Here is an 11941-nt window from a genome sequence, read left to right as displayed (position 1 = left end):
CCATAACATCAGAACCATTGATGGCCACAACACATTCCATGTTATGGGCATTATAGCTGGAGTTACACCAGAGAGCCAAACCAGTACCTCTGATAGCTGTGACATAGCAGCCGTTGGACACATCAATATCCGAAATCAGAGACCCCCTGGCCTTTCATCCATGTCCTATGGGAGGATTGAGAATGCCACAGGTGTGTGATTCTCATGAACATGGTACAACTTATAGCAAAACTCAAAGATATCAAGTAGGATCTTAATCCACTAGGCATCATGCACGCTACGCGAGTTCGCCTGCCTTGCAGCTCACTGAGCTAGCCCTGCAGCTCGCATAAGCAGCTGCTTCGCATTGGAGGCAATTTGATTTTGGCAAGGCACAGCACAAGTTGTAGCTCAAACATGCAGACGAGTGGACAGGTAGGCTAAGTATTCTCCATATCCGAAGGTTATGGATAAGTTGACCGCCATTTATCGTCTGTTACCAATGACAGTCTTTGTGTGTTACCATTCAAAGTAGGCTAGCTTAATAAGCACTTACTAGTTAGCTAATAGCTTACTAATAGGTATAGCTTAATAATAGCTAATTAAGATACTTTCTAAGGTACTATCTGTTGTTATTCATTTTCTTTGTGCAAATAAACAATAAACAAACATAAATAAACAATTATAGCTGCTGCACAGCAATGGGTCGTGGCCGGGCAAGTCTCAAGGCTTTGAGCTAGAGTCCCCAAGTCAAGGCTGAAGTCTTTTAGCTATACTCCAAGTCAAGTCTCACGTCTTTGGTCACAAGTCCAAGTCAAGTCTCAAGTCTCTTATGGATGAGCGTTCTATCATCTGCTTCTGCTGCATGCCATCCAGTCTGCTTAGAACATTGCATAGCTAAAACTAAGGGATTCAAAGCAGGTTCAGGTTTCTTTGCAGCATGTAGCTTTTTCATCATCTGATTCCGTTTTTTGTTGCGAGGCATCTCACAACAATACAAGTAGGAATCAGTATATTCACAAACAAAAGTAGTAGTTACTTGCCTGTTGCCTCACTGTTGTAGAGTGGATGAGGTACTGGTGGAGTTGATGTTAGATGGAGAGGGAGGCTGAGTGATTAATAGCCACCTGGGGAGTTTGTATCTCTTCGGTCCTACGCTGCAGGTCTGTGGGGTCACACAACTGATATATACCAGCAGGAGCTGCTTTTTCGTCTTATGGACAGACTGGATGCTTGCTGGTGGTGTTTTATGGGACTGGATGCTTGCGTGTGCACTGCTTCCACTTATATAGGGTGAGCCAGAAAGGATTTATGACATCACTGATGACATCACAATTGCTCGAGTGACATCACTGATGGCATCACAATTGCTCGAGATGATGTCATCAGTGGGACGGACAGACAAACAGACAAACAAACAGAGCCCTAGCTCCCTTAGATAGATAGATGTGCTCATTTTTGATGTATTTCCAGACACTTTTAGAGACACTGTGAGGGAATAAATTCAACAAACTTTTTTTTTCAATGGCAAGCACTTCAATATGCTCAAGGGTAATGGGTATCACCCAAAATGTGTATGATTAACAAATACGAAGTTGTAGCTAACATTGTGAGAAATGACATGTTGTATTACGACTACATACTTACATGAGAAAATAAAAATCTGTTCTACTTAGAGACTCAACAACCATTTCTGTGGATTCCTTGCCCCCAAAAATGTGGAAATAGACACCAAATTTGTAATTCTAGGTCTAGTTGGAGTCAAGATATGGCCAACATTTTAATAATGGCAGCCATTTTGAAAAAATGTAATTTTAACATATTTCCACTAATGGGATTTTCTGGGATTTTTAATATAGTGTTTCGGGCATCAATATAAACATAAAAATGTGAAAATAAATTCTGTTGCAATTAGTTTAAGGTCAAACCTTATTTTCCCTAGACTAATAGGAGCACTTTATACTTTGTATATAGGAGCACTTTATACTTATTATTATTATACTTATACAAATATTTCAAAGGTGATGATTTTACAAATTCAATCTTTTGATATCAATATGGCATCAACTCTGCCATTGGTCAGCTTGGCCAGTTACTTTGAAATTGTACAGGGTTAGTTCAGACCCTAAAGTGCGTCTCTACCAAGCCCATTTAGAAGTCACCTGTCATGGATTTTTTAAGCAATCATATTTTATAACCTGTATATATGTAGAAGCTGATACATGTGTGTAAAATTGGTTTTCAGTGTGAATATATATATATTGATTCATACCCTTGTGATCATCTTTCACTATATTTTTATGTTGCAGACAGGATACATTGAAGAGGAGGCTGGCCCATGATTTTCCCCAGCTGGTGTTTCACTCCCCCCGCAATCGCAACATGTGCGAGATGGTTTTTGTTGAGACAATGTCCGCAGATAAGTTGATAGACAGGCTACCTCATACAACAGTCAACTGAGGTTAGGGCTAACCCTAAGAATCCAGAATTACATGGCTATCTGTGTCGTAGGTTGATACATGACAGTGCAAATATGATCAAAATATTGTAGTAATCTTTACATTCTCTGAAGTGTTCTTGTAAATGAAACAATGGTGAAATTTGATAATTCATGGATTTGCCATTTTATTTCCTTCCTCTGATTACAGTGTCAACTGAACATTGATGTGTAATACAGCTGTGTTTTTCCAAATTGACCATGTGTATGTTTTATTTTGCTTGGTGTCAATCACTGAAGTTTTAAATTCATGGCCCATTACAATTATGGGCCGTGACAAAAAACTGCCAGATATTTTGCGGAGAACTTTTAACACAAAGTCTATAAGGGTGCTCTCTCTGAAAAAATGCATTGAAAAAGTAGTGCCAGGGAGTGGGAACGAAAATCACTTTCTAGGCACTTTTTCTTGGTTCACCTTATGGCCTACTGGTGATTTATCTATTTTCATTTACTTTTACAGTCTACCTAGTTTAGTTTGATATTAGAAAAAAGTATATTCTTGAATGGAACTTATGACGATTAGAATAAAATGTATTTATTCCCTTTCACATGGATTCACCAGCCTCCAAATATCAACTAGAGTAGACCCATATCCCCTGTTAACATGTGGATAGCTACTGGTGATATGCTATTTACTTTTATCAAGAGTAGCATTAGGCTACTTGATTAAAGTCACCTGTTGTTGTTAACAGCCCACTTTGCTTCCTGGAAATTCTAAGGAATGTCAAAATCGTATTTCTTTTGATTGGATCCCAAATCCCCACAGCAAAATGTTTCATGTAATGCATCTAACATAATTATCCATTTTCAAATAATCTACTCCATGCACACTTGTGCATATAATGTGCTATATAACTGATCCATGTTACAAACATTGTTGATGTACTGTACTTTCTATCCACATTTTCATGACAAAATCACAAACACATAAAGCAACAAAACACATCAAAATAATACCACACTGCTGGTCAGGTATAGAAGAGACAGGAAAAGATCAGACAGACAGACAGACAGACAGACAGACAGACCAAAAAAACATAATTTTGGTCTGTAAGGCTTACCGGCTTACCAACTGATAGGCCTAGCTGATAGAGGAACACACTGTCCAATGGCCCCCGAGTCCACTTGCCTGAAGCCGCAGTGCTATCTATAAACTTCTCCACCTCTTCTGACCCTCCCCTGTCAAATGGAGTTGCCGGATATTATGCAAGTGTGTCACGTTGATTTGGCGACGCCTGTTTGGTGGAGATGTCAGTTTGGGCAGGTTGAATGTATCTTTTTGAGTTGGCCTTGGCCGCAGAATACATTCTCCCACACAGAACGCAAGAATCAAATGAGTATCGTTATCTGGCCGCAGGACTGTCTCCTCTATCTCACGTTGTTCATTCCCCTCAACGCCCAGTCATATGTTTTGCACACATTTACTGTAGACATTGCTCATGCTATACTTACAGTTCCTTCAGAGCAATTAACCTGACACACCGAGTGCTCACTGGTCGCATAAAAATTGAATTCGACCAACCAGTTTCAGCCTTGCAGGGCCTTCTTCAGGGCATGTAGGAAAGTATGTAGGCCGGGTATGTTATGCATGTATATGTATGCATGTAGGTGTTAATTTTTTAACTCAGATACTTTCCCTACATCGTGCCCTGAAGAAGGCCCTGCGAGGCTGAAACCGGTTGGCGGTTTTATTTTGAACTCTGACTTTTCCTACTTTCTTGTACTTCCTTGTAGTTTGCGTGTGTGTGTGAGTGTGTGAGTGTGTGAGTGTGTGAGTGTGTGAGTGTGTGAGTGTGAGAGAGAGAGAGAGAGAGAGAGAGAGAGAGAGAGAGAGAGAGAGAGAGAGAGAGAGAGAGAGAGAGAGAGAGAGAGAGAGAGAGAGAGAGAGAGAGAGAGAGAGAGAGAGAGAGAGAGAGAGAGAGACAGACAGACAGACAGACAGACAGACAGACAGACAGACAGACAGACAGAACGAACGAACACCGTTTTCAGATTGAACATACCCCAGTAAAAAAAAAAAAACAGTCCCGCCTATCCTGCTCGCCGATTGGTTATTGTCTGTCAATCTAAATCGCTGATTGGCAAATTGCACGGTGACGTTTCGCTTCAGACATTTGGGTTCAGGAAGCACATCCATGTCAGGAAGGAAAAGGAGAAGCTATTGTTGCCAAAGCATGTTGTTTAATGTGAAACAAGTCATAGCACCATTCAGTTGATCATACAATCCTGCCATGAGAAGAGTCACACTCTTTGTCAACGGAACGTCCTCAAATGGAAAGGTATGCTACAGCGAAGTAAGATGTGTGTATTCCTAGCTTATTACCGTTACCCTCCACTCATTGGTTTTTAGCCTCCTCACAATGGCTAGTTTGGCTAGTAACGTCGTCAGCTAAAGGCTAGTTAGCTTGTTAAGCACAATGGTGATGTAATGTGAGCGATGGACTGGTCTTTCTTATCATACAGGTGGTGGCCGTCTATGGCTCTCTGGATGATTTACTGTCTGTGGCCAGTTCAAAACTGGGGATAAGAGCCTCTAGTGTTTACAATGGGAATGGCGGCCTTATAGACGACATAGCATTAATCAGGTGAGACCAAAACCAAATGATAGTATCACAATGAAAAAAACACATCTTTATTTCAGTTCAGTTTATTATACTGTATGTTTGATGCATGGACAAATGTATATCTCACTGCAGGGACGATGATGTACTGTACATATCAGAGGGAGATTCCTTTGAAGGTAAGGAATTTGTTTAGTTCTTCTCAGATCAGATTAACTTAGGCCATGTTCACATTACAGGCAAATCGGATTTGCTGATAAAGTCATTACGTAATCATCATTATCTTGATTGGTTATCCAAATCTGATTTGGGAGTGTGTCCGCACTGCCACAAATCTGATTCTCAAGTCGGATCTGTGTGTCCAGACCTAAACAGCCTATCTGCATGGGTTGCTATGGTAACGACGTGGGCGTCAGTTCAAATCAGATTTGGTGGATCTGCGCATCCGCACTGAAGTCACATCAGTCGAAAGCAGATTGGAAACTACCTCCATATGTTTATTGTTTATTGTTTATTTAAAAGGATCCCCATTAGCCGTCGACCTCTAGTCTTCCTGGGGTCCAAACACAATACACATTACGTTACAAACAATTGTAAACAGTAGACAGTAAAGTGCAGTAGTAAAATACCATATTCAAAAATGATAAGAAATATTAAATGCATTGCAATACAGGAAAATCACAGAAAAACATAGTAAAAACCGATACAAAATAGGATAGAAAAACAACAATAGTTTGGTCAGCTAATTATATAGCTGGCCTATTGCGCAGACAACAATTTATCTACAAAGACACTACTATTCAAAACATAAAATTCCAAGTAGTGTTAAAGTGTAGTCCTGAGCATCAATGTGTGTTTGCTGGTGTTTGAGAGTGCAGCTGGGATCTTAACTTCCTTTTAAAAACCAAACCTCCCCTGGTTTGGGACAAGACACAAATCAGACTTTGAGCGTCCAGACTCATAAAACCAATCTGGATAGAATCATTAATAGGTCACTAAAGTTCACAAATCAGATTTGGCCTCCTAGTCTGAACATGGCCTTAGATGTTCTTCATATTCTGAATAAACCCAAAGTCCAGTCACGTTGCACAGTCTTCCTCTGTGTGTGTGTGTGTGTGTGTGTGTGTGTGTGTGTGTGTGTGTGTGTGTGTGTGTGTGTGTGTGTGTGTGTGTGTGTGTGCACGTGTGCGCGTGTGTGTGCGCGTGTCTGTCTGTAGACCCTCAGGAAGACCTCGAAGGCCCTGAAAAGTGTCAGCTTCACACTGATTGGTTGACACTGAACGTCGGGGGACGGTGTTTCACCACCACAAGGTAAATAATGGTATCATCAATCCATGAATCAAAGCAAGTGCTTTGGTTTTTGCAGTGCACGTGCACACTCTAAATAGCTGGAATGGCAAAAGAACGTGAAAACATCATCTATTTAAAAATAGAGAGCCAAAGTGAAACGTCACTTCCTGCTTTTCTCCCTGTACCAAGCGCTGAAAAAATATGAATGGCGGTGAACGGAGAATAACGTTACTTTTTTGATCCCGTTTGAATTGTGCCACGGGGTGCCAACGTTAATTTTGTCAATTTAAAACATAACTTTGCATGTAAAGAAAGTCAGTTTGTTGTCAAACTGAAACGTAGGGGTTAGTTTCATATTAAAACTACATACTGTAGTTCGTGGAAGCTTGTGGCATGTCGCCGGTCTTCAGCTTTGCCGGTAGAGAAAGTGACGTCACTTAGGCGACAGTGCATATAGTCTTTCTGATTTATAACTTACAGTGCAACAGTTTGGCGACAAACTGCGACTTTCTTGACATGCAAAGTTATGTTTTAAATTGACAAAATGAACGTTGGCACCCGGTGGCACAATTCAAACGGCATAAAAAAAGTAACGTTATTCTCCGTTCACCGCCAATCATATTTTTTCAGCGCTTGGTACACGGAGAAAAGCAGGAAGTGACGTTCACTTTGCCTCTCTATTGCTCTGTGTCCACTATCAGGGAGGCAGCTACTACATAATGGAAAAGATGCTGTTACCTCTAATCAATAGTGAACTCACGTTCTGTTTTGTTCTGCAGATCAGTATGGCCTCCGGCCAGCCCATAAACACAGCCATAAGCACACTTATTGCAGCAATATATTAACAATTAAACAAGAGTATGCACCAGCAGAGTTTCTCGGTGGAAAAGACGTTTTCGCTGTTCTTCCGAGTGGATTTCAGATTGATTTGGCAACGCTGATTGGCTGAAGGAGTTGTCTGTCAAGGCAAGTACTCCCGCCCACTGAAATTGCTAGAGTGAAACAGAATGTGAGATGACGTGATCAGGATGGGTTTGCCTAGGCTATATCAATAGAGCTCTGTGAATGTTTTATAACCTGCTTGTGTGTCTACGGCTGTTCACACTGTACAATGTGGTGGGCGTGGTTTTATATGTTTGCATTGTGACTGAAATGCAATTTGGATTTGATGTGTGTGATTATATGTCCTTAATTCAAATAAAGCAACTAAAATGTGTGTGTTTCCTCCCAGGAGCACGCTGGTCAGTAAGGAGCCAGAGAGCATGCTGGCCCACATGTTTAGAGACAAAGGTGACATCACTCGTCACACCCGTTGTTCATTGGGATCTTTTTAACACGGGTCTTTTTTTCTTTTCTTTTCTTGATGACATTTTATTTCATCTCCGTGTGTCATTTTTAGATGTTTGGTTTTATTTCATCTCTGTGTGTAATTTAGATGTTTGGGGGAACAAGCAGGATTCACAGGGGGCGTATCTGATAGACCGCAGCCCAGACTACTTTGAGCCCATTCTGAACTATCTGAGGCACGGACAGCTCATCATCAACCAAGGCATCAACCCACTGGGTATATGGAATGCACTTCACAAACCTGTAAACACACAGGCAAGTCCTATAACACCTTGGTCGCACCAGGCCCGTCTGCGCAGCGTTCCGTCTGCGCCGCGGTTTTGCTCCATCTTCTGCACGTCGGCATGTCCCACCGCACACGTTTCAGAAGCGGAGCGCTGCCTGCCAGCTGGATACAAGATAGATCGCGCGGGATTTACGAGATTGCGCGATACTGTGTGTACAATGGGGTGGATGTAAAGAGCACAACACACAAACAACACAGTCTGTCGTTGACTTGCTTTTGATTTGGTCATTTTCCCTTGATTGTTGTGCTTCTATCATGAGTAAGTAGGCTGAAATTATTTCTTTATTTGTCATACAGTGCCTCTTAGCAGGAGGAGAACTCTTGCATTTCTTCGTCTACTTGAACGACTACAGGGGGAGGGGGGGAGAAGGAGAAGGAGTCGGTATTGGGTCTGCACACATGAAAATCGACCGGATTCTCGTGCAGTTGCTGTGTCTGACTTCCGGGCTGAACGATCTGCTCCGTGCAGCTTGAAGCAGCTTCCAGGCGTCATCCGTAAGAAATAGAGCTGCCACGTATCTTTAGCGGAGCGGGGCGTCGAGCCGCTTCTGGGATGCTTCTGATACGCGCCGTTGCGCGCCTGGTGGGATCACACACGTTGACTAAAATGCCCGCGAGCAGCTCCGACGAGCGCGTCGGAGCCGGAACGCGTACGTGACGTTCCTGGTGGGACTTCCCCGTATGCACTTTCTAATCTTCAGTCTCTCTACTCACTAGGTGTGCTGGAAGAAGCTCGCTTCTTTGGTATTGAAGAGTTGGCTGATCAGTTGGAGACCCTAATAAAGGTGTGTGTGTGTGGGGGGGGGGGGGTTGGGTGTTTATCATAGACTGTATACAAATATGGGCATAGCCACGCCCACGGTGACCTCACCCATTGGTTTGTGGACTCCCGTTTTGAAGCCACGAGTTTGGCATTTTGACCGTCGCCATCTTGGAGCCAGAAGCAGCTAGCGCCAGAACCAGGCGTTTCCCACAGAGCCGCAGCGGCCGCCTGCTATTGGTTCATGATCGGCGAGCTGCACGATCACTGGACAGGCGACCTGTCAATCACGCCCCAAAACATAGTGTGCTTTATCGTCTATGTTATTCTAAAGTGGGACCATAATTTACAAAATGAACATCATGCTGTATTGAAGAAGACTTGAAACTAGCGATTGAGACCATAAACCCATTAGCAAAGTGTTTCCTGAGGTCATAAATCAAGTGAGAAGTTGGGTCCTTTTTCCCATTGACTTGCATACAATCAGACTTCTTTTTGCAGCCAGTCGCCCCCTGCTGCCCATTAGAACCAATGCAGGTTTAAGGCACGTCCGCATCGGCTTCGTTTTTGAGAACCAGACGAGTTGCCCCTTGGTGTTTATGCAATGGCAATGTTTTCACCTCCACATCTCTTTTCAGGCATCTCAGCCCCCTGATGACCACTCACCTCTGACCCGGAAGGAGTTCATTCGATTCCTGTTGGCCACGACTACAAAGTCAGAGCTGCGTTGCCAGGTCATAAACGCATCACAACATCACAGCTAACCTGCGTGCCTTCATATACAGTAGTTGCCGTTGTTACAAGAACACGAAGAAATCTAAAACAAATCTAAATCTCTGCAATGCTTCCTTGTGGTCTTACAGGGCTTGAATTTTAATGGTGCAGATCTGTCTCGTCTGGATCTACGCTATATCAACTTTAAGATGGCCAGCCTGAGAGCAGCCAACCTTACCCATGCCAATCTGAGCGGTGCCAACCTGGAGAGGGCAGACCTGTCCCTGGCTTGTCTTGACGTGAGTCCTGTTTGTGTTTTACATCACGGAGCCTGTGGACATGCAGTAGGATTACCGGCTCAATTAACAAGAGGCCATTGATTGTATTGTGATGACATGTCGGGGAATTGTATGTGTCATTTCTCTGTACCGGCATTTTCAAAGCTACACTGATTGGCCTAAAGGTGGTGCTGTAACGTTTGTTTGTCCACATGTTGCATGATGTCTCAGACACACTGCTGGTTAGATTCTAGGGCTGTGGCGATTCACTTATCTCCCGATTCGATACTATCACGATTCTTGGGTGCCGATTCGATTTATATTGCGATTCTTAAGTATTGCAATTCTACGATTATTGCGATTCGATATTACGATTTATTGCGATTTTTGTTTATTTTTTTCTTTTCTTTTTTCAGTTTGTTTGCTTTTTTACACTAGATTAGAACATGGGAAAAGTTGAATCATACACTAGAGACTGTATATTATATATCATGAGTAGGGCTGGGCGATATAGTTAAAAACAGGGGCCGACTGGGATCATAATTCAGGCCGGGCATTAGATACCAAGCAGGCCAGGCCGATATGGGCCAACGCGCGTGAAATTTGGGCCGTTTGAAGCCAGATTTGGGCCGTTTGAAGTCCAATTTTACAATGAGATGCACCCACTTTAACCCTGAAGTGTAATTATTACTTCAGACTAACTAATAAAGTAATAAAACCACTAGTAAACCAGTAGGCGGCGCCTAGCCTGCTGTTCAGTGAGTGGCCTGACTGCAAGCACCCAAAAAAAAAAAAAAAAAAAAAAAAAAATTTTAATTTGCGATTATCGATTCTGGAATAAAAGATCGATCCAAAAAATCGTGACATTAAAAATCGCGATACTTAGGTGAATCGATTTTTTCCCCCACCCCTATTAGATTCTGATGAAACTTGGTTGTTTTTGATGAAACATGCGTCTCATCACCACTGTGTTTCAGGCACCAAGAGACATATTGGTTTGTCATTGCCCCCCTGCCGCTGTGCATACTATATTTAATGAATACATTTTGATTCTTGATCACGCTAGTTTAGATTCTCACTTAGACGTGAGGTTTCAGGAGTCAGTCAAGTCTTCCAGTGTGTCTTCAAGTGTTCTGAATTTGCATCTCGTGTGTCCGAATGAGTCGTGTGTTACCAAAGTGTGTGTGTGTGTGTGTGTGTGTGTGTGTGTGTGTGTGTGTGTGTGTGTCTGTCCGTCCATCCGTCCGTCCCAGGGGGCCAATCTGCAGGGGGTGAAGATGCTGTGCACTAATGCTGAGGGGGCGTCTCTGAGGGGATGTAATTTTGAGGACCCTGCTGGAATCAAGGCCAACCTGGAGGGTGAAGTGCAACATCATACATGTTATTTTCCTACACCCAACTATAAAGAGATTACATCTATATTGGAATTTGACACACGTGTGTGTGTGTGTGTGTGTGTGTGTGTGTGTGTGTGTGTGTGTGTGTGTGTGTGTGTGTGTGTGTGTGTTCCCAGGAGCCAACTTGAAGGGTGTGGACATGGAGGGAAGTCAGATGACGGGTATCAACCTGAGGGTTGCCACGCTGAAGAACGCCAAACTCAAGAACTGCAACCTGAGGGGAGCAACCCTGGCGGGACAGACCTGGAGGTGAATACACGCACACACGCACGCACGCACGTACGTATCGGGGTTTCCAGTTTCACGGCTGCTTGAAATCCTTGAAAGTTTGTGAATTTGAAAAATAAAAATCAATCAATCACGTTGATTGATTGATTGACAATCAGTTTAGATTCTGACTTTGACGTGAGGTTTCAAGAGTCAGTCAAGTCAAAAATGTGTGTGGGAACCCTGCATGTTGTTTACAATAATTATGCTTTTAAGGCCAATATGAGTCATTTCTTTGGCAGAACTGTGACTTATCGGGATGCAACCTTCAGGAAGCCAACCTGAGGGGCTCCAATGTGAAGGGAGCCATCTTTGAGGAGATGCTGACACCTCTGCACATGTCCCAGAGTGTGCGGTAAACCACGACGCAGCGTGCATGCACACACACGCACACCCTGCCCTGAAACACTTCTCACAAGCCCAGTTCTCCCTAAGCTTGCAGTGCAGTTATTTAGACACTGAGCAAAGAATGGCAAACTTGTATTTTGCTCTGAACCAAATAAATCAAGATATACTGGATAGTAAACTTCAAAAAATGTTCTGTAAAGATGGAAACATGCATTGT

The 11941-nt window shown here is 42.9% G+C and overlaps 1 pseudogene across 1 annotated transcript; it reads left to right on the top strand.

Moving 5' to 3' along the window:
- Positions 1-4615: 4615 nt before the first annotated feature.
- Positions 4616-11735, top strand: LOC310781682 (BTB/POZ domain-containing protein KCTD9-like; annotated as a pseudogene). Its single transcript has 12 exons — positions 4616-4755; positions 4940-5061; positions 5173-5216; positions 6255-6348; positions 7559-7617; positions 7763-7891; positions 8678-8745; positions 9359-9454; positions 9584-9733; positions 10966-11071; positions 11226-11358; positions 11619-11735. The product of its transcript is annotated as a BTB/POZ domain-containing protein KCTD9-like (transcript).
- The last annotated feature ends 206 nt before the right edge of the window (positions 11736-11941 follow it).

The sequence above is a fragment of the Poromitra crassiceps genome (assembly GCF_964638095.1).
Source record: "Poromitra crassiceps genome assembly, chromosome: 8".
Classification (NCBI taxonomy): domain Eukaryota; kingdom Metazoa; phylum Chordata; class Actinopteri; order Beryciformes; family Melamphaidae; genus Poromitra; species Poromitra crassiceps.
Note: the sequence above shows the minus strand (reverse complement) of the source record. Positions and strands in the feature narration are given on the sequence as shown.